At 38.7% G+C, this 21,113-nt stretch overlaps 1 protein-coding gene across 1 annotated transcript in view; it reads right to left on the bottom strand.

Moving 5' to 3' along the window:
- The window catches only part of IMMP2L (inner mitochondrial membrane peptidase subunit 2), a 702,214-nt gene extending 699,161 nt beyond the window's left edge, over positions 1-3,053 (bottom strand). The window contains exons 1-2 of the mRNA XM_040471579.1: positions 2,910-3,053; positions 2,502-2,574 (exon numbers count right to left, since the gene is read on the bottom strand). The gene's annotated coding sequence lies outside the window, so the exon portion shown is untranslated. The remainder of the gene's footprint in view (positions 1-2,501; positions 2,575-2,909) is intronic.
- Between the last annotated feature and the right edge of the window lie 18,060 nt (positions 3,054-21,113).

Genomic DNA, 21,113 nt, shown 5'->3' with positions numbered 1-21,113 from the left:
TTACTTAAATAGCAAAGAAGATCATGAAGAATGTGATGGTTGACCAGATAAAAAAGGAGGGAAGTTAACAGTTAGTATCTATATGCCAGACGCTGTTTTTTCACACATTTTTAAATATACTCATTGTTCTGTTTTGACAGGTGAGACGTTAGGGAGCAAAGTTTTAACTGGTCCAAAGTCGCAGAGATTATGAGATAAGAGCCAGGACTCAAGCCAATGTCTAGAAGAATCTAAAAGCCATGCCACTTCTACAGGAGGATTGGCCTGGTACACAGACAAGAACATAGAGGTAGAAGGCCAAATAGTAACACATAATCATGAAACAAATAGTTGAAGAAATAGACACAAATTGTTGAGAAGGTTCATCTAAGAGTAGGCTCTTAAGAGACTTGCTTTCCATCTTTCATATCCCTGCAAGATTCATTTTTAACCTTATGTAACCAGAAAAAGTCATCTTCAATAAAAAATGAGGTTAAATATACCAGAAACTCATACAGGTGACCAGCCTAGTACTTACTTTCTTTAAGTGAATCCCCCATAACACTCTCCATATTTTCTCATCTTACATTATCTTTATGCAACAATTCAAACCATTATCCCCATGTAATTTTTATACTGGTACAATACACTTATTACACTGGAAAATGACTATAACACTGTAACAGCACTCCAACCACTCTTAAGGGTTAACTTGCCTCAAGCTTATGCCCTTCGTGCTTGCTGACCTAAGTCCGTTGGTCTGTAGCCAAACTAACCTACTTTTCCTGGAGATTTGCAAACCGCTGGCCTTGAGGAGTGAAGAACCAAACCTTCCCAGAAGATAACACCTAATCACATTAGAAAACAGCTGCCACCGATGCCAACGAGCCTCTTCAGGGTCATGTCGACACACAACTAACCGCCTAGGCGCCAGCTTCTCCTGAATGTGGCAATCAGAATGCCCCCTCTCCCCATTCTTCACACCTTCCCCTTAAAAACTCTCCAGCTGCACCTGGACTGGGAAGATGGTCTTTGAGACATTACTCCACCATCCTCCCAGGTTGCCAGCTTCCTCAATAAAGCAATCTTTCCTTTGCCACCATCACCTGTCTCTCAAGTATCGATTTTCAAGCAGTCAGCAGCCTAACCTGAGTTCAGAACTGATTCTCTGTCCAGTAACAACACTATTCTAAAAAAGGACATAAATCACCACGTCAGTAATCCTTGAAAGTTTACCACTGAACGTGCTAGAAGGCAGAAAAATAGCACTGTCCACCCGCAACACTGTATAGACTAAGCTCAATAGTATAGGGAAGGTCTATTACAATAACACTTAACTATTCTGAAAATCCACAGAAAACTGATGAAAGGCCTGCCCCAAATGGCCATTTCCAACACAGGATCATCATTCTTACCATCCAACTTATCCATCAGTGCTCGGTCGTTTGGTAGGAAAAGATAATAAATAAATATCCACTGCACTAATGAATGAACCCATCATCCATAAACATTTCATACATTATGTATATGGCTATCTGAGCCATATACACAGACAAGTAAGAAGGCAGGTTAAGGGTACAGGCAGGCAGGGCCAAGTTGCCACAGAAGGCAATTCTGGCTGTCCTGTGTAAGTATCCCAGAATGGTTTGCTACATTCTTGCTTGGGGCTAACCTGAATTTTAACTAACTGAAAACACTTGTTTACATGGGACACATAGGATGCATAAGGCATTCCCAATGTTCTGAGAGGAGCTGTGTTTCATTCCAGTAAGAAGGTAGAAGGATGGAAAGTGATGGAAGATTTGCACAAAAGAACCAGTGTAAGTCACCACACTGAAAATCACAGCAAACCTCCGAGGGTTTCAGTGTGCTGTTTGGCCACTTTTCAGAAGGGAAGAGAGTATTTGTGAAGGGGTATCAAAGTCAAGGAAAAATGGCCCTGCCTGGTAATTTCACCCCCACGCCAAAAATCGAAAATCAAAAACAAAAACAAAACCTTCCTCTGTGAGCTTGAGAGAAGATCCCAAAAGAATTTCAACAGTTACGATATTATTTTTACCCTTTGGCGTTCTAAAGAATTTTTACAGAAGTCTCTTAAAAAAAAAAAAAAATCTGTGGGTGGGTCCCTGTCAGTAATCAAGCAGGGCCATGATTGTTTAATGACTACAGTCTGGGGGATTAATCAAAGCTAGCTTAGAGAGCGCCATGGTGGGGAGGCAGACAACTGCAAGACCAACGTTCCAAAGACGGGAAGGGTAACGACAGAAAGCTGTCGGGTCAAGTAGCTAAAAGGGATCTATGCCAAGCTGTCAAGTTCCCAGCCAGCTCTACAGGCTCTAGGCCTGAGAAAACTTTCGGGTTTGGAGTGTGTGAGCCTTGAAGGTGGGCCTCGGCTTCCTGATGATAACGGTAGAATTTGGCCCGCACATCCCCCAGGGGCAGTTCTGGCTCTCGGTTTTTGTCTCCCTTGCTCTTTCTTATATAGTCCTAGCTCCTTCCACCCCTGATCATTCCTTACTTACCCTTTCTCCCGTTCTTCCTCGGTGAGAAGGGGTAAGTGGTTATTTTGTGCCCTCGCCCAATTTGGCCAAAACCCTAAAAGTAAAAATGACAGAGACAGGTGCTTTAAAATCCTGATGTTGAAGCCTCAGGAACTCCCACCACCTGCCCAACACTTCAAGGCGCAGGGCAGCGCGTCCCCACAGCGCTCCCTCACGGCCAGGGCTTGGAGCCGGAGTTGTCCCCTGGGGGGGGGGGGGGGTGACAAGGAGCGGGCGCGATCTAGGGGTGCCCACTTGGCGGGGAGGAGCTAGCCGCCTCCCGGCTACGTGTCGCCGTCGTTAGGCGCCGAGGAGCCACCATAGTTAGCCGAAAGGATAGGCGACTGTGCCGGCCGCCGCGCGGGGCCTTAGATAAACACGCGCACGTACACATGCTCGCGACCCCACAGGACTCGCGGCCGAGCAGCTCTCAGCCTCCCAGCAATTCCCTCCCCGCCTGCAGCCGACTCCTCCGGAAAGGACCCAAGCCCGGGGGACCACCAGGGGTCGGCGGCTGCGCGCCCGCCCCCCCCCCCCCGCCTCACAGAGCCCCCCGAACCGCCACCGCGCTCCCGCCCTCCGCACCCGCTGCGCAGCTCAGCCCAGGGGAAGTCCCCGCGCTGGCCCCGCCCCCCACCGGCGGCAAGCTCCGCCCCATCCCCCAGCGCGCGGGAGCTGCGCGAAGCTCCGCCCCCCGCGGAAACCCGGTGCCGCCTCCTCCCCCTCCCACCGCCCCCCGGCCGCGCCAGCCTGGGTTAGGCCCAAATCCCGGTATGGATTTGCAACGGATTAAAAAATAACACTCATTCAGCAAGCAATAACTGAGCACTTACTCGAAGTTCTGCACCGTACTAATGGCAGAGAGGACGACAGAGAGCTGAAACTCTATGAAACTGTGTCTTCAGCACCCCCCCCCTTTCAAATAGGTCAGGAAACGGAGACCCCAGCAGCGGCTTGGAGTGCACAGCTACAGTGGCAAAGAGCCTTTTGAGTGCTCCCCCTCTGGACTCCCGTTATTGCGTTTTTTCTACTAAAGCGCACACAGGGAAACTATTTCTAGGCAAGCCAAAAGGAATAATCCAAAACAGGTGGTTTACTTTGGGAAAGCTGGAATTTCATTCCTAAGCGTTTGTCTTCAACTTACAGGGTTATGACAACCCACAAAGAAAGTGGAACCTAGAGCTACCAAACAGATATAAAACACTTATTCTCTCTTTTATCCCTCCCCCAATTATATGCCTTATTATTGTTGTATTTTTCATTCTTCCGAATGCTGACAAACTACTCTGTGCATTTTCAAATCATTTAATATAAATGTTAGTACCAGATGCTCTGGGACTATAGCTTAAAATTAATTCTAAAGGTTTAACAACCTACTCAGAGACTCAAACCACCTGATAACTAAAACTCCTAGAGTCTCCTGAGAATAACATTGCTTTCCTGCAAAGAGGGTATGTGCCAACTCTGTAGTTTTTCTCATTCATCACTGAAATAATTACTGTAGGGCAAGCTTTTCTCTGCCAATGCTTAAGGATTTAATTCCATGAGCACTTAACTGCATGGGAGTCCCACCTTTATCAAATAGCAGTGAGAACCTATTTATAAATTGGACTAGGTCCTATTGGCATTGTGAAAATCAATAAAGGGAAACCTCACTAAAGTGGAGTTGGGAGGCTGCAGCTGTACCACCCACACCACGTCAGTTACAGACCCCAACAGAGCAATCCTCCACAGGAAAGAATCATCAACGACAGTCCTTAACAGAGAAAGTTGTACATTGCATTTCCTACCACAAATAGGCTACCTTTGCAACCCAGCCAATAAGAAACCATTATCATCCTGAACTCTTGCTTTTCTCCAGTGGACTTACATTCAAAACAACCCTTCTGACTCCTCCTTCATTATAAAATAACAATCCTCTCCTTTGTTGCATTTGCCTGTGTTTTTTGCTATAGCTTGCATATCCCAAATTGCAATTCTCTGCTATTCCTGAATAAACCATTTTTCTGACAATGTAACTGTTTTATTTTTTAGGTTAGCAGCGCTAATAATTAAAAATCAATTTGGATGATTAATCAAATTAAATAGAGGGAGTTCTTGGCCATTAAGAGCTGACAGTCTGAATTGGAATGTAAATGAATAAACAATGGAGACAGGAATGTGTGATTTTTATTATAATGCAAATTAATTAACATACAAAAAGTGTTGCTAAGTATGACCAGACTTTGTCACTAAGATTCATCAAATGTGCTTAAGAACCTGAGGTCATCTGGAAAGGCTGTGTAGTATAGCATATGATGCCAACTATAGGCCACTATGGAAAAGGTAAAACTATGGAGACAATAAAAAGATCTGTGGTTGCCAAGGGTTGAGGGGCAAGAGGGCAGGGGAGGAATAGGCAGAGCACATAGGATTTTTAGGTCAGTGAAAATACTCTCTATGATACTATCTGGGTGACACATGGAAACCATCACTCCAGGTAACAATAATGTGTCAATGTAGGTTCATCAGTTGTAACAAATATATCACTTTATTGCTGGAATATTGATAGTTGAGAAAGCTGTGTAAATGTGGGGTCAGGGGAGATATTAGAACTCTTTATACCTCCTGCTTAATTTTTCTGTGAAACTACACAAAAAGTAGTCTATTAAAAACGAACACCCCATTTTCTTTAAATCCATGAATTAAATTCTAAACTGAATATTTGGCTTTATGTGTGTGGTTGAAATATAATGATTTGTCTTCTTATCTTCTTATATTAGAACAAGCCTCCATGTGGCATTAGTGTCATCAGAGAGAAAATAAACCATACATGCATTCCTAACTAAGGTACAAAATTAAGTTATGGTTAGACATGTCTAATATTCAAGGAAGTATCTAAGTAAGGTTAACCCAAAATAATTAAATTTACAAATTCTATGAATATATTTATATTCGAATCAATTTATATTCATACAGACTTACAATTAGTAAGCAAATAGTGTGAGATGTCAAAGAGGTTTTCGAACTTTCTGGTCTCAAGATCTCTTTATATTATTAACAAGAACTTTAAAGAGCTTTTGTTTGTATGGGATATATATGTCTATATATACTGTATTAAAAATTAAGACAGAAAATTTTTAAATATTTGCTTAATTCATTTTTTAAATAATAAACTCACCACATGTTACTATAATGAGCATTTTTAAAATAATGACTCCATTTTTTAAAACTTAGAAAATGGATTTTACATTTTTTGCAAATCTCTTTACCATCAGTGTTAAGAGAAACAAGTGAATTTCCATATCTGCTTCTGCAGTCAGTCTGTTGTGATACGTTGTTACAGCTAAGATAGTATGAAGAAAAGCAGCACTTGCTCAAATTCATAGCTGAAAAAGGCAAGACCTTGCAAGCCTCTAAAAAGGGTCTCAGTAATCCCAAGTGTCCTCTGATCTCACTTTGAGTTGATGCCAAATAGCATTATTGCATTTATTTATTTCAATATCATGCATTTCCCACACCAGACTCTGTTAACACTTGAAATTATAGCCCTTCACTTATTCCAAGCTAAAACTCAAATTTGACAGCTCACATCAAACCTTCACATTTCTAAAAGTGTTTTCAAAGCTTTTACTATACCAACTCCGACGAAATTGATATTCTTATTTGAATACATATGAAAACATTTGAGATTCCATTTATATCTGTCATTTCAAACTTTCTGGGAAATTTTGAATATAAATTATGCCACCTGGAAAAGTGAAACAGCGTTGTACAGTCACTGATTCAAGTTTAGGTGTACTTATAATGAAAAGTGTGCATTTCCTTTTATATAAATAATTTTAAAGTGAGATTACAATAAAAATAAGACAAGCAATTACAGTTTTACTTATTACCTAAATAAATACCAGGTTCTAAAACTACTGCCTTAACATAAAATTTTAGATAGATAAGCTTTCATTTTTAGTACAAATAAAATAATGTAATTCACTCATTTGGGGTTTTTAGATATAATTTCCAACTAAAAGAAACTAAAGAAAAAGAAACCACCTCCCCAGAGGAATGTCTAATTTCAGGTCTGGGGCAGGATATCTAGATGATAAGTGTGGAATATCTTGTGCCACGAAGACAATGAATTCATTTACAACAAATAAGGGTGTCAAAAGGTCACAGACACCAAAACTACAGAATCCCTTTGTCCAAAAATGGACAATTTGAGCACCAGCAAAAATAATGAATGTAATTGTTTTAAACATATTGCATATATAAAAATCGATAAGCACTTAATGATACTCCAAAGATGAGAAGCCAAACACAAGAACAACAACAACAACAACGACAACAAAAACAGAACAACTGATTGCACACTTTTGCAAGCAACTAGGGCACTATCTCCTTATTCTACCGAAAAGAAAAGAAAGGAAAAGTATTATTACTCACCTTGCCTTTCCTGCTGAGCTGTATTTCAGAAAATCAAATAGCTGTTCAGGGGAAGGGTTTTGTTTTTTTTGTGGTTTTTTTTTTTTTTTTGATAATAAATGTGAAAGAAAAAATAGAATTGGAAAGTCGAAATTTAGCAATCCTTTGTGAAATAAATGATTCAGTCAGTAACCATCAATGGCTGAAACCATTCATGAAAGATCAATGGCATACTTTAAAACGGAGATCAGGGTGTCACTACCTCCATCTAATAATCTAAGTATTGCTACAAATGGGACTCCAGGCATTGTGTGCCTTCTGGTCTGATGTCATCTGAAGCACACAGCACCCCCATGAAGTGTTCCTGCAAACACAAAACAAAGTCAAAAACAGAATCTAATCAAGCCTTAAAACTGACTTCCTACTCACAGACTTGCAGGAAACATGAATGTTAGAGGAACAAGTTAAATGATACCAGAAAGAAAAAAAAAGATAAATCTAGAGTATAAGACAGTCTATAAGACAACTGACGTCATCTTCACAGCAAATTAGTAAAAGCACAAAAAGGAGAGGGAAAGGATGGAGAGAAGCTCTAGATTAAAGACATGTAGCAATCAAATGTAAAGTATGAAACTTGTTTGGGTCCTAATTGAAACATCACAGCAGTAAAAAGACTTATAAGTTAATCATGGACATTTGACCGTGCACTATTGTCAGACAACGTCAAATAAATACTATTATTTTATTAGGTGTATTAATGGCATTGTATTTATGTAAGAAAATGTCCATCATCTTTTCAGAGACATTCTAGAATATGTTGAAGTTAAATGACACACTGGCTGGTATTTGCTTTAAAATACATTTAAGAAGGAAGGAAGGAAGGAAAAAAGGAAGGAAGGAAGGAAGGAAGGAAGGAAGGAAGGAAGGAAGGAAGGAAGGAAAGAAGGAAGGAGAAAAGAGAGGGCGAGGGAGGGAGGATGGAAGGAAAGATGACATAAATGTGACAAAAATTATTATATCTGGTGATAAATGTATAGTTCATTGGACTTTTTCCTCAGCTTTCATATGTTTGAAATTTTTCACAATATAAATTTTAAATTAAATATAAGTGACTGCTTTAGCCCAGATCTCCTAGAAAACAGTCCCTGAGAGAAAGTGTATGTGCTAAAATGTTTTGAATGCCAGAAAAACAAGAGTGAGGGGATAGGATGAGCGAGGCAGGGACAGAAGGAAGGAAAATATAGGTCATGTTACAAGCTGGTTATAGCTTCATAGTACAGGTGACTCTTGACAACCAAGGGGTTAGGGAGCATCAACCCTGCTGGGTCAAAAATCCATGTATAACTTTTGACATCCCTGAAAACTTAAACTATTAATAGCCTATTAGTGACCGAAAGCCTTACCAATAACATAACCGGTTGATAAACACAAATTTTGTATATGTAATATGTATTATATTCTTACAATAAAGTAAGCTAGAGAAAAGAAAATGTTATTAAGAAAATAATAAGGGGGCACCTGAGTGGCTGAGTCAGTTAAGCATCCAGACTTGGCTCAGGTCATAATCTTGTGGTTCTGTGCTGACAGCTCAGAGCCTGGAGCCTGCCTCAGGTTCTGTGTCTCCCTCGCTCTCCTCCCCCCTCCCCCACTCTCATTTTGTGTCTCTGTCTCTCAAAAATAAATGTTTTTTAAAAAATGTTTAAAGAAAAGAATAAGGAAGGGAAAATATATTTACAGTACTGTACTGTATGGGGAAAAAATCCACTTATAAATAGAACCATGAAATTCATATCGATGTTCCTCAAGGAGCAACTCTGTGTACAGTTGATTGCTTGGTCACACAGGGCATCTCAAGAAGGCTGTATGAAACCACCAGGCACTGTAACAGAACCATCCATCAGGAGGAGAAAAAACAAGCAGTTTTTCTCTGTTGGATTCTTCCTGCTTTCTGTCATTTATTCATCAATATTTGCTCCACAAAGTAGGGCAAGCATGTGGAGAAAAAGGTTGGGTGTGGGGGGCAAGAGAGTGGAAATAGAGAAGTGAATAACTGGGTCTCATAAAGTGACGGAGATGATTTATTATAACAATTTAGAATTTAAGCCAATCAGTGACTTTCAGGTTTCGTGAAGACTTGGCTGTTAATTTAGCTTCTTTTTTACTGGAATTCTGCTTGATCTTTTACCTCAGAAATTTTATTCTGGCCAAAGTCATTATTTTTGATAAACGAAATAACAATCACACAAATGGCTGTGGAAACTACATGCAGAGGAATGGCTCTACCATGGTGCCCAGGCAACCTTGCACACCTCCACACAGACCAGTGAGCAGGGCCTGACCACAGCTTGTCTCAGTCTTGGTGGAACGCCCTTTGATCCTCCCATAGCACAAAATCATGGGAGGCTTGTAAAGAGCTGCCACCAGCCACACAGGTCTCATTTGCCTCCCTGTCTGTCAGGAAGGCCGTCCTGAGACAGTGTCTCATTGCCTCCTGGGTCCTGATGAGGAATGATGCCCTCTTAGAGCATAGCTGCAGGCTATAAAACTGCTTATCTGATGCAGAGCATTGGCTCGCAAATGAAGAGGGTCCTATCATTCATGTTAGTCAGTCATCTGGGCCCTTTCTTCGGTGTCACCCCTTGTAAATGACCAGGGGAAAGATACCTGTGGCTCCACTTGCTTTGGCTATCTAACTAAGTAATAAACTGTTTGAATCTGAAAACTGGCTTGTTGCTTCCTTCCTGTCTGAATCTGTCAGCCTTGCCTTGTTTTGCCTTGCCAGATTCTAAGCAGGATATTTCTACTTTGTTTAACCCCAAAGAGAGTCTTTACTCTTTGCTCTTTGCTCAGCCTGCGTTGTGGATAGTCAGCACCCAGTGCACAAACTGATCAGAAGATATGAATGATCTAGATTCACATTTTCGGAAGCAGTATTTTTTCTCTAAGTGTTGTAGGATAATTTTTGATCAACAGTCACAGAAAACTTCCTTCTCTCTGCCTTTCCTCCAAATTAATTAAAGGGATATTTGTACAAATTGGGTAAAGATTCAGACCTACAACATAAAAATCAATCAGACACGTTTTCAACCCTCTATTTTCTGCTCATAGCTTGGCATTATCCATGTTGGATTTAAAGGTCTGGTGACCACTAGAATAAGAGAGAAGCATCAAAAATTAAGCTCCATGGATGTGTCCTAGCTGCTCTTTCACATGTAGGTGACCTACCTCCTTTTTTTATATACAAGATGATAAATAATGATGCCATCCAGCTAACACTTGGCCATTCTCATTTGGTACACCAAAAGACAGGGTTCTTCTGTTCTATTATAGACACATAACAAAGCAGCAAACAGGAAAACAACAGGTGACAGCATAAAACATAAAGGCTAAAGAATAGCTCATTTCTTTTCTTCTTTTTTCATTCTTTTCTCTTGTCATCACTTATGTAAATTATCTCTTGGGAATGGAACTGTCTAAGCCTTCCTAAATGATTCTATCTTATCAACAGTTGATCAAATCCTTACATCCATGAAGGAAGGAACAGTGACATGGAGGTCCCTGGCCTGCCTCACATTTTGTCCACTGGTTGCCTGGCATTCTAAAGTGGTAACATTTCCAATTATTTTCATTGGCTTTCGATTGACAGTCCTGACATATCTGTAGGAATAGGTTACATTCTCTCATGAATTAGCCAGATAATGATTACAAACCAGCAATCCATAATAACTACTTGCGTAGAAACAATTCAAAATAAAACTACACACAGTAAAAATTTGTTGAAATGAAGAAAAAAAACAAGTGTTACCCTTTTTGCTAGCTCTGAAAACTGAAAACACTGTGTTAATGGATTTAGTAGAAATAACCAATACAAAATAATTTAGCAACAACTTAAATTGCTCATGAATAAAGTATATAATTAACACATTCTCTATATTCCTTCATCTGAAAATGTCTTTATTTCTCCCTCATTCCTGAAGGATATTTTCACCAAATAGAGAATTGCCAATCCTTGTTTTTCAACACTTAAAAAATGTTGGAAAGGAAATGACCACTTCCTTCCGGACTCCATTGTTGTGAGATGAGAAATCTGCTCTCATTCAAATTGCTGTACCTCTGTAAGTACTACAGTACTTCTCTCTGGCTGCTTTCAGGATTTCTTTACTTGTCTTTAGTTTGCTGAAGTATTGGGATGTCTTGCCATGGATCTTTTTGTTTTGTTTATTTGTTTTTGATATTGTTTCTATTTAGGGTTTGCTCAACCTCTTAAATCTGCAGGATTATGTCTTTCACCAGGTTTGGGAAGTTATCAGCTATTATTTCTTCAAATACTTTACGTCTCACAATTTTCTCCTGTTCTGGAACTTCAAGGATACAAATGTTTGTTCTTTTGTTATCATCCACAGATTCCTGAGACTCCGTTCATTTTTTTTTTCTTCCAGTCTATTTTGTCTCTGTTACTCAGACTGGGTAAATTCTACTGCTCTGTCCTCAAGTTCACCAATTCATTTCCACTCTACAGATGAACCCATCTAGCAAGGTCTTTATTTTGTTATTGTGTTTTAATTCTGTAATTCCCATGTGGTTCTTTTTTTTTTTAATAATTTTTATTTCTTTGCTGACATTTTCTATTTTTTCTTTTGTGTCAAGAGAATTCACAATTGTTAGCTGAACCATTTTCATGATGGCGGCTTTGAAATCTATGTCAGATCATTCCAACATCTCATTCATTTTGATTTCGACCTCTGCTGATTTTCTGTTCTCATTCAAGTTGTGATGTTCCTCGTTCTTGTGTCATGGGTAATGTTCCATTATATTCTGGATGTTGTGGCTATTATAAGTCTCTGGATTTCATTTAGTCTTTTTCAAACAAGCTGTCCCCCTGTTGAGGTGTAGCAGAGGATTTTGTATGTTCTGCCTCCCCCTGAGCCCCACTGACACCACCCAGGCAGAAGTGGAGCACTCACACGTGCTGTGTCAATGTTGGCAGGTGAGGTTGATGCCATCCCAAAGGAAGTAAGACATTTACAGCTGTAGCTGCTTCTGAGTGGGGGTGCCACCAGGAAGAGGGAAAGCAGATGGCTGATTCACAACCTTTTGTTATTGCAGGACTGGGGTGGAATCTCAACTCTCAATTCTGCACTGGGCCTTGATGACACCTCCAGAGGGAGGTAAAGTAAGCAGAGTAACAACTAGCCCTGCCTCAAGGAGTGGAGGCTCAGCAACCCACTGGGCCCTCTAACAGTGGGTGCGGGGGCTAAGGGGGAAAATGGAACGCTGACTAGACTTGATTCCCACCAGCTTGTTCAGTGTTGTTGGTGCTGCATGGGGATGGAGGCTTAGCTCCATCCCAGGCCCTGCTGACCTGGGGGTGGGGAGGGGGAGGGGTGGGGACCAATTGAATGCTCGTGACTAACCTACACACTATAGCCTCACCTTATTCAGTCTGGTTGCTGCTAAGCGTGGATGTAAACTCAGCTCAATGCTAAATCCTGGTGGGGAAATGGCAAAGACCTGCCTCTGCCAGATAAGGGTTAGAAGTCAGTTCCCATTCAACCAGTCAACACCACCCTGTGTGGGAATCAGAGTGTGGCTGCCTGCTTTCAGTGAGTGGGGCAGAAAGTCAGTTTCCTCTTTGGCCTTGATAAAACCTCATGAAAGGGAAGGATGCAGTTTTTCCATTGGTGTTTGACTGGAATAGGGCAGGTATTACCAAAAAGTTGTGGCTAAACAGGCTTTTCTTGGAAACTTTTTTTTTTTTTTTTTTTTTTTTTTAATGTGTCTGTTGGTACTTCAAGTTAGAAGTTTCTGCAGGGCCCTGTCCAGGAAATATGGAAAGGAAACCCAGGAGACCCATTGCCGTGTCAACCCTCAAGTCCTAAGGTGCACAAATAGTCCACCTCCTTTTGAACCTATAGAGTCTTCCTATGCTTGTTTGTTGAACTATGCCTCCAGTTCCTAGTTGTGAAAAGTAGGACCTGGAAAGATTGAGGCTACTTCAATTTGGACAGAACCAGAAGTCTTTTCTATATACTTTAATAGAAGAAATGCAAAGAAGATATGAATTGTTGTGGAACATTACAACATGAAATTAGAAACTAATCTAAAATCTGAATCATCAAAAGCAGTATCTATTTCCAAAATCAAGACAAGCAGACAAAATAAGTGAATGTATACAAAGTTATGTGTGCTATAATACTCAATATCAAGATCGTTTTGGACACATTTTTAACAATTCAACAAATGTTAACACAAAATGAAAGAAAATGTTCTACATCTTGATTATTTGTTACAAAACAGGGATCAAGATTACCAGATAAGGGTGATTTTATTTTAGAAATGATAAATTTAAAAATATTTGTTACTTTTAAATATTTTTGTTAATATTTTGTCACTTTTTTCATCAATTCTATTTGGTATTTATTTAGTGTTAATTTTCCCTTTTAATTTTTTTCTATTAAAAGATAAAGATCATTTTTTTACAATGTTGAAATATATACTTTCGTAACATGCATTTATTGTTTTGTCCTTATCATAACAGAAAACCTCTGAAACTTTTAGTACAACCCTACCATTGAAAAATGGTATACTGCTTATTATTACAGTTACCTATCATTATTAAAAACACTTAAATGCAATAAAAAATACATAATAACTTATGATTTGAGATTTCCTGGGAACTCCTATTTTTTTCCTGAATCATGAAGATATCTATTAGGAATTTGGAAGCACTATACAAATGTGAATGTCTTAACTGATTGCCTTATTAACAAAGACTTTTTTTTTTCTTATTCAATGATAAAGACTTAATCAAAATTTTTTCTCTCTCCAACTCATATGTCCAAACCTACTTGGTCATTCTAGACACTCTGATGCAGGGAAACGATGATATATGTTTAAACAGCCTAAAACGCTCAGCCTATAGCCAAAAAGGCTTAGATGAGAATTTCGTAGCTATCTTCATATATTTCAAGGGCCGTCCTGAACAAGAGAGATTGCATTTATTCTCTGTGACCCAAGAGGATAGAATTAGGATAAATGAGATGGGAAGAAAATTTTTATTTCATATATATATCCATTTTCTAGCAACTAGAGAACTCTAAAAAGAGAACAGATTGCCTCAAGAAATAGTGATTTCCTGTCAAGGAAAAAGACCGGACAACCATTTATTGGGAATATTATCAAAGGGACTCTTAAGAGTTTATGATTCTACCTGTCTCTATTATCTCATTTTATTCTCCTAGTGAGATACATAGGACAAGTATTAAAATTGTCATTTATGGATGGGAATAACGAAATTCAGAGAGTGTATTGGTTAAGATCCTTGGTAAATTATAAAAGCAACTTGAGCTAGCATAAGCAAAAATGAAAGACGGTAGAAGATTGAGTGCTATTTCTGAGAACCCAAGGCTAGTGTAATGCAGCTGAGCTCCAGAATGGGACGGAAGGCATCTGAACTCTCTCTGTGTCTTGACTCTGCTTCTCTATATAAATTGCTGTGTCCTCTATCTCTACAGATGTATTTTCTGTGCTTCCCAGCCACATGATGGGTGGAAGATATTTACTCCAAGCTCTCTAGTTTACATCTCTATTATTTAAGAAACAAGCCCAGAATGACCAGCAGTCTCAATTATTTTGATCTTTATGGTGCCAATTCATCACATCATTCTCCCTACTGATACCTAAGCCAGTTAATAGATAGCCACAGTAAAACTGGATTGTAGATTGTGACTTGGACCTGGGGTAGAAATAGAGTTTTCTACAACTTTCCTTGAGTTGAACACACTCGGTTATGGGCAGATTACCAAGCATCAGCATTTCTTCCATCCCAGAAGCAGACCTGACCTGGTGAGCTTATCTCATGGGGGAGGCATCCAGGAAGTGAGCACATGCCACTCACACAGATACAAGAAGAAAAAAAAGAGCCTGGTCAGAACGTGGGCAATGACCCTTTTCCCAAACTCACTAATTAAGTGAAACATTCCACCAACTTCCACAGGGATAAGACACTGAAAGATGGAGAGAAGGGAAGAAATTTTCTCCACAATATATTCAAGATATTAAGAATTTCATATGATGGAGTAAGGCACAGAGATGGGAAGAGAATACCCTTCCCACAATTACCAATTTCTATCTCTGGAAATAAGAAGACCAACTGGCCCACTTCAAACCAGGTATTCATCTAGGCCAATTACAGCTCTAGCACAGTCACTCAAGGAAAACAGATGACTGGCAGTGGGTCACCATTATGGATATGACAGGCCATTCCTGGAAAAAAAGGCACTAGACAGATATTCCAATGGCTACACTCAGGTCATTGCATGGGCAAGGCGTCCAGGAGGTGAGCACTCTCTACTTGCACACATGTAAGAAGTACAATCACTTCTATGTCTACATTACAAAGCTATTCCTGGCATTAAGGTGCAATTACCCCATGTTCAAGTACAAATGCACACACAACCACTCACATATGCTTCACAGTGGAAGACTACTCAAAGTAACAAATAGATAATCCATCACACACCAAAATGATGTCTGAGGGCCACTGGTCTTCTTCTATATGATTTCCACGTCATGTCCATTTACTTTTCTAAGCCAGTTTTACCTCTGTTCTCATCTTACAATGAGTGGATTGAATTACAAATTTAACCACCCCCAATACAGCTAACATATGATACTGGAGGGAAATACCAATGTAGAGAAGGAGAGAAGGAGAAAACACATAGTGATTATTTACCCGGAACATGTGGTTTATTCTGCTAGTCAGTGGCAGTATGAAAAACAAATGAATCAGTGACTTATATGGGCATAATTTTGACTTAAATCCTTTGGCAAATTTCTCGGTGATCCAATGGTGAACTTCCAATTGGTGTTATTATATTTGGATTGCATTGGAAGATGTCCTAAGAGTTGAGTCTCCATTTTCTTCTGGTTTGAGTCAACTATGGGCCCCTTTTACCACATTTAGTTCTTTCACTGGCATTGCAACTCCTATTATAAAGTTTCGTTGGCTGGCTGTCACGTTCATTTTGGACTCTACTTGCTAAAATCCAGCACCACAAATCTTACTAGTTCATGCACTGAAAGTGTTCCACCCTCTGAACTGAATAACCAGGACTTGGTCATTCCATTCAGGCCTCTGTTTTGTTTGCTTATTTGTTTTTGAAGCAACTCTGAAGATTCTATCATCCCTGAAACTGGCCTGAGTTGTGGCGGTCAGAGGGCCAGAATTTCTTCTTTCTATTCAGCTATGGTGTATGTCCCTGTTCTCCTATTTTATATAGGGAGAGGTACTTTGGAAGGATGAGAGTGAGGAGGTAGGGATAAGATCAGTGTTTCCCAACTTCTCTGATTCCTCCAGAATATCCTCATTTTTCTTTCCAGAATCCCAATTAGGACATTTTTCTTCTCCACAAAAAAGAGTCAAATCAAGACTTGATTACTGAAGTTCACATCTCTTATTTATTTCTTCATCTGAACCTCAGCAATCTGTTTGGAAGCTCAGATTTTTCTCTCTATTCTTCTAGTCATGCAAATTCAACTTGATGTTTTTTCTTGTGCTGCATCTTTTACAGACAGATAAAAAAAATCATGTATATAAATGTTTTCTACCAATGTCCCTGGTAGTTTGGTGGATAATGGTCTGAGTTCTATGACACAATAAATAAGTGTAACCAGTATCTTAATGCTGCATAAGATTGATAAATTTTTACATCAGGGCTGGGGTTGGAAGCTCCTCCCTGCATCCCTGCTCCTCCTACCCCATACCCTGCCTTGACTTTACTAATTCCATTTTTCCTGATTAAGAATGTCTTATTCAGGGGCACCTGGGTGGTTCAGTCAGTTAAGCATCCAACTTCAGCTCGGTCATGATCTCATGGTTTTTGAGTTCGGGCCCTGCATCAGGGCCTGTACTGACAGCTCAGAGCCTGGAGTCTGCTTCAGATTCTGTGTCTCTTTCTCTCTCCCCCACTTGTGCTCTGTATCTCAAAAATAAATAAATGTAAGAAAAAAAAAGTCCTATTCCAGGGTGGCTGGGCGGCTCAGTGGGTTAAACATCTGACTTCAGCTCAGGTCATGATCTTGAGGTTCTTGAGTTCAAGCCTTACACCTGCTTCAGATTCTGTGTCTCCCTCTCTCTCTCCCCCTACCCAGCTTGTGTGCGCGCGCTCTCTCTCTCTCTTTCTCAAAAATAAATAAATAATCTTAAAAAAAAAAAAAAAAGGATGTCTTATTCAAAACTCTGCCCCTGGTACCAATTTTGATTTAAACAGTAGTCTCTGTTGTCCCTAATCATATGTCACAGGAACTATCTTGAGCCTACCTAAGCAGGAAAATAATTTAACAATAAAGAAAAGCAGTCAAGCTTAAGGAAGGAGCTGAAAATTTACGAGGTTTTTCTTCATCTCTTGCATCTTCTTCTGCATGTTTGCTTTGTTCTTCTGTCCCTGGAGATAGGCTTTCTGTTTTCTCATATGCCAGGTACATAGTGGCCACTCAACAGCTTCCAAGTTTATATCTCTTTTATTTGACAGACGAAGGATACTATGCTAAAATAAGCAGTTTCCATTCAGCAATGTCCAAGAAGAAAATCTGATTGGCCCAGTTTATCATTGATCAGTAGTATGTGTTCAACACCCTAACATCTTTCTAATTATAGAGAATCTCAAGTTAAGTGGGCAGAAATTCTAGCTCCAAGCATCTTGGTTCCTAAAACGAAGACATACTTAAGCTCAGCCAATGTGATGCTCTTCCCTGGAATGTTGAATCTCAACCAAGTTCTACATACAGTTGTTTTTTTTTTTTTTTTTCTGTACCTGTGGTACCAATGGCCTTGGCACTAGTTCTCAAGGCAGTAATGCCAGTAGCAGCTTCCGGTTTCTGGTGATACAGTGATAACTGCTCAGCAATGACAGCAGTCACATCCTAGTCTGGTTCTCCCTGAAGCAAGACTCTGGCTGCGTTGGGTTATGGACTCCCTTAGTTACTGCTCATTGTGTTCCAAACCCAGTTTTTCAGGTCTTCTCATGGATTCCATGAGCATTCCTAAATTTTGCAATAATTATTTTTTCTTTTTAAAAATGCCAGAGTTGTTTTGTGTTGTTTACCACTAAGAACTTGCCTGTCTTACAATCAGCTATTATAGTTGGTCAGGTTCTTGTAGAGGAAACCTGATTCCCAGAGATCTACCCCTGTGAATAGGAAGAGGAATTGCCAGGGAAAAGAGGATGGGCAAATACTCCAAAATAAGTGTCTCTTTGCATAGATATTCAGTGAGTTGCACCAGACCATACAGGAAATTAACATCAGGATTGTGAAAAGAACCTATATGTCTTAGCAATCAACATTGGGTTTGTATTTTTGTCCTTAGGATTAATTAATTTTGACTTGTGAATTAATAATTAATGGGGGAAAAGTAAGGCTATGAAAAAAGACCAATACAAGCATTTTAGAATATCTATAATTTGCTATTCCACCAAACTTAGAATAACAATTTAGAAGAAAAGTCTAAATTCACTTCAAAAACTTGGTTCTTTCAAAATAACTGATTCTTAATTAAACTTTACTATTTCTCTATACCTTATAAGCAGATCCTAAATACTATTGTGCTACACGGGTCAGAGGAATGAATTACCGATAAAATTCATAGTTACTTGAAAATTCTGTTAAAAATATTTTAGTACTTCCCACCATGTAATATAAAATAAAACTATGTGATTTGATTTTGTCTTCTTGTATTTATCTGCTTAATTTCTATAGAGGAGATAATTTCTGAAATTAAGCAAAAGAAAAAAGAAAGAGAAATAATGATTGGGATAATCAGTTCCAAATAAATAAAAGTTGCTATTCGTATTTTAGTTGTACACAACTAAGATTAGATTAAAAAATTTTAAGTAAACCCAATATGATGCACAGAGATTATGCTTCAGCTTGAGTAACTAAAATTAATTAGAACTTTAAATAAACTAAATAAATGTCCCAGACTCCTGAAGACATGAGTGAGACTATTAGAAGTCCATAAAGTTTCATTCTGCTCTTCCATTAGCAATGGCAGAACATATCATAAGGGATTAATGCTACAATGCTTAAGGGTATATGTTTCAATATTTTTTGAAACACCAAGAAGTTCTTTTTTATGTTAATTGTAAAGTTATTGTGTATTTACAATACAGATTTTCCTTTTTTGTAGTAATAAGCCAGACAATCTCTATTCTTCTGAGAGATAAGCTGTGAGAGGCTTGTAAAAGAAATGGGAAAAAGGATTAGTAATCAAGTATGGAATCCTGAGACAGCAATTCTATTGTAAATGTAAACTTAGATTAGGTGTCATTGATGAGAATAGTCGCATTTGACTCTTCACTCCCTGGGTTGGAAGTGTTTGTAATTCAGCTTCCAAATAACAGAAACAAACAGGTACAACATATGCCCATGGAATTCTAGAATATTAGAACTGAAAGGGATCTTGGCCTATTGGTCAGCTATTGCTGTATAACCATCTCAAAACTCAGTGGCTTAAAACAACAAATACTTATTTTTGCTCATGTCTATCGATTAGCTAGAGGTTAGCTGATCTAGTCTGGGCTCAGCTGAGCTGATTCGACTCCATGTGTTTCTCATTCTCCTTGGACCACAAAAAAATAATATTACTAATATTTTTTAAACTTGCCACTTGTCAAAGGCTTACTATATGTCAAGACTCTTTGCTAAAAGCACTGAAAATATTATCTCCTTTACTCCTCGTGGAAACACTATGAAGTAAGTACTGTTATTATCATAATTTTACACATCAGGAAGCCAAGGAGAAGCTTTTTCAAGGTCATGAAGTTAATATATGATGGACGTGGAACACAAAGACACGGATCTGCCTGACATCAGACTTTATGTTCTTAATCACTCCACTGTTTTCTGCTTCGTAAAATGTACTGCTCCATTTTCAGAGAGAGAGCTCTAACTACCAAAAAGTTGCTCTTTGATATTCAGTGAAATTATCTTTCCTATAACTTTCAGTTGCAAATCTTAGTTTGGCCCTGGAACACACATAGAAGAAACATAATATTTTGTAAATTAGATGATCCAATAAGAGTACCCAAAAACCAGTATGTGTTTAATGAAAACTTATCTAAATCCATCCCCACAATGGACATAACAGTCATTGGTATAATTTCAATAAGGCAGGGCCAGCACAGATTGCGTCTCATCTGGTTTGCACTTCTCCATTTATTTATTTATTTTTTTTAACATTTATTTATTTTTGAGAGACAGAGAGAGACAGAGCATGAGCAGGGGAGGAGCAGAGAAAGAGGGAGCACAGAATCTGAAGCAGGCTCCAGGCTCTGCGCTGTCAGGACAGAGCCCAAGGTGGGGCTTGAACTCACATCACAAACCGTGAGATCATGACCTGAGCCAAAGTCAGACACTTACCGAATGAGCCACCCAGGCATTTCTGCACTTCTCCATTTTATACAGAAAATTATCAGAGAAAGATAAATACAATGTTTAAGTCTGCATATACAGATAAACCATTTCTTTAATCTACAACTTGGGCTTCCTTGTCAAAAAAGGAAATGATTCCTAGATTGGTAAGCAACAATTAGAATTTGGGAGGATATAGGAGGAGATGTCAAAATAATTAAATAATGTTACTTAAATATTTTTTAAATTAATAAGCACATATTTTATTAATAGGTAAGTGAGAAAAACCTAGTAGATGTTGACTTTCTTTATAAATGGCAAATAATTGAATTCGTTCAAAGGTAAAGTGTTGCTTATACTGGTTTCAATTAAAGCAACAAAAAAACTAAGTAAATAATCATTATTGAGAATAATAAGGTTGTTAAAAGATGATTTTCAAAATGGTAAAATGCAAATATTATATGAACATATGTTAAAGGTTTTATTTAGCTCATTTATTAATGAGGGAACCAGTGACATATTACAACCTATTCAAAAAAAAGACTTATAACAGTTATGTAATGCAATCAGGAATCTTAAAGTAAATTTGCTAATACATGCAAAAAGTAGCTATAAGCACCAAATTAGAATACTATTTATAACGTTTGTACTAATTATAATGTTTGGTATCTTTTCTATAGAGAGGAAATCAATTGTATCTCTACAACAAAATTCATTTACATGTTTATGGGCAAGAATAATTTGCATTTTACTATTAGTTAGTTTTCTACGATTCTCTGAGCTCAG

This window comes from Herpailurus yagouaroundi, unplaced genomic scaffold (genome assembly GCF_014898765.1).
Source record: "Herpailurus yagouaroundi ecotype Mexico unplaced genomic scaffold, PumYag 100, whole genome shotgun sequence".
In the NCBI taxonomy this organism is placed as follows: Eukaryota; Metazoa; Chordata; class Mammalia; order Carnivora; family Felidae; genus Herpailurus; species Herpailurus yagouaroundi.
Note: the sequence above shows the minus strand (reverse complement) of the source record. Positions and strands in the feature narration are given on the sequence as shown.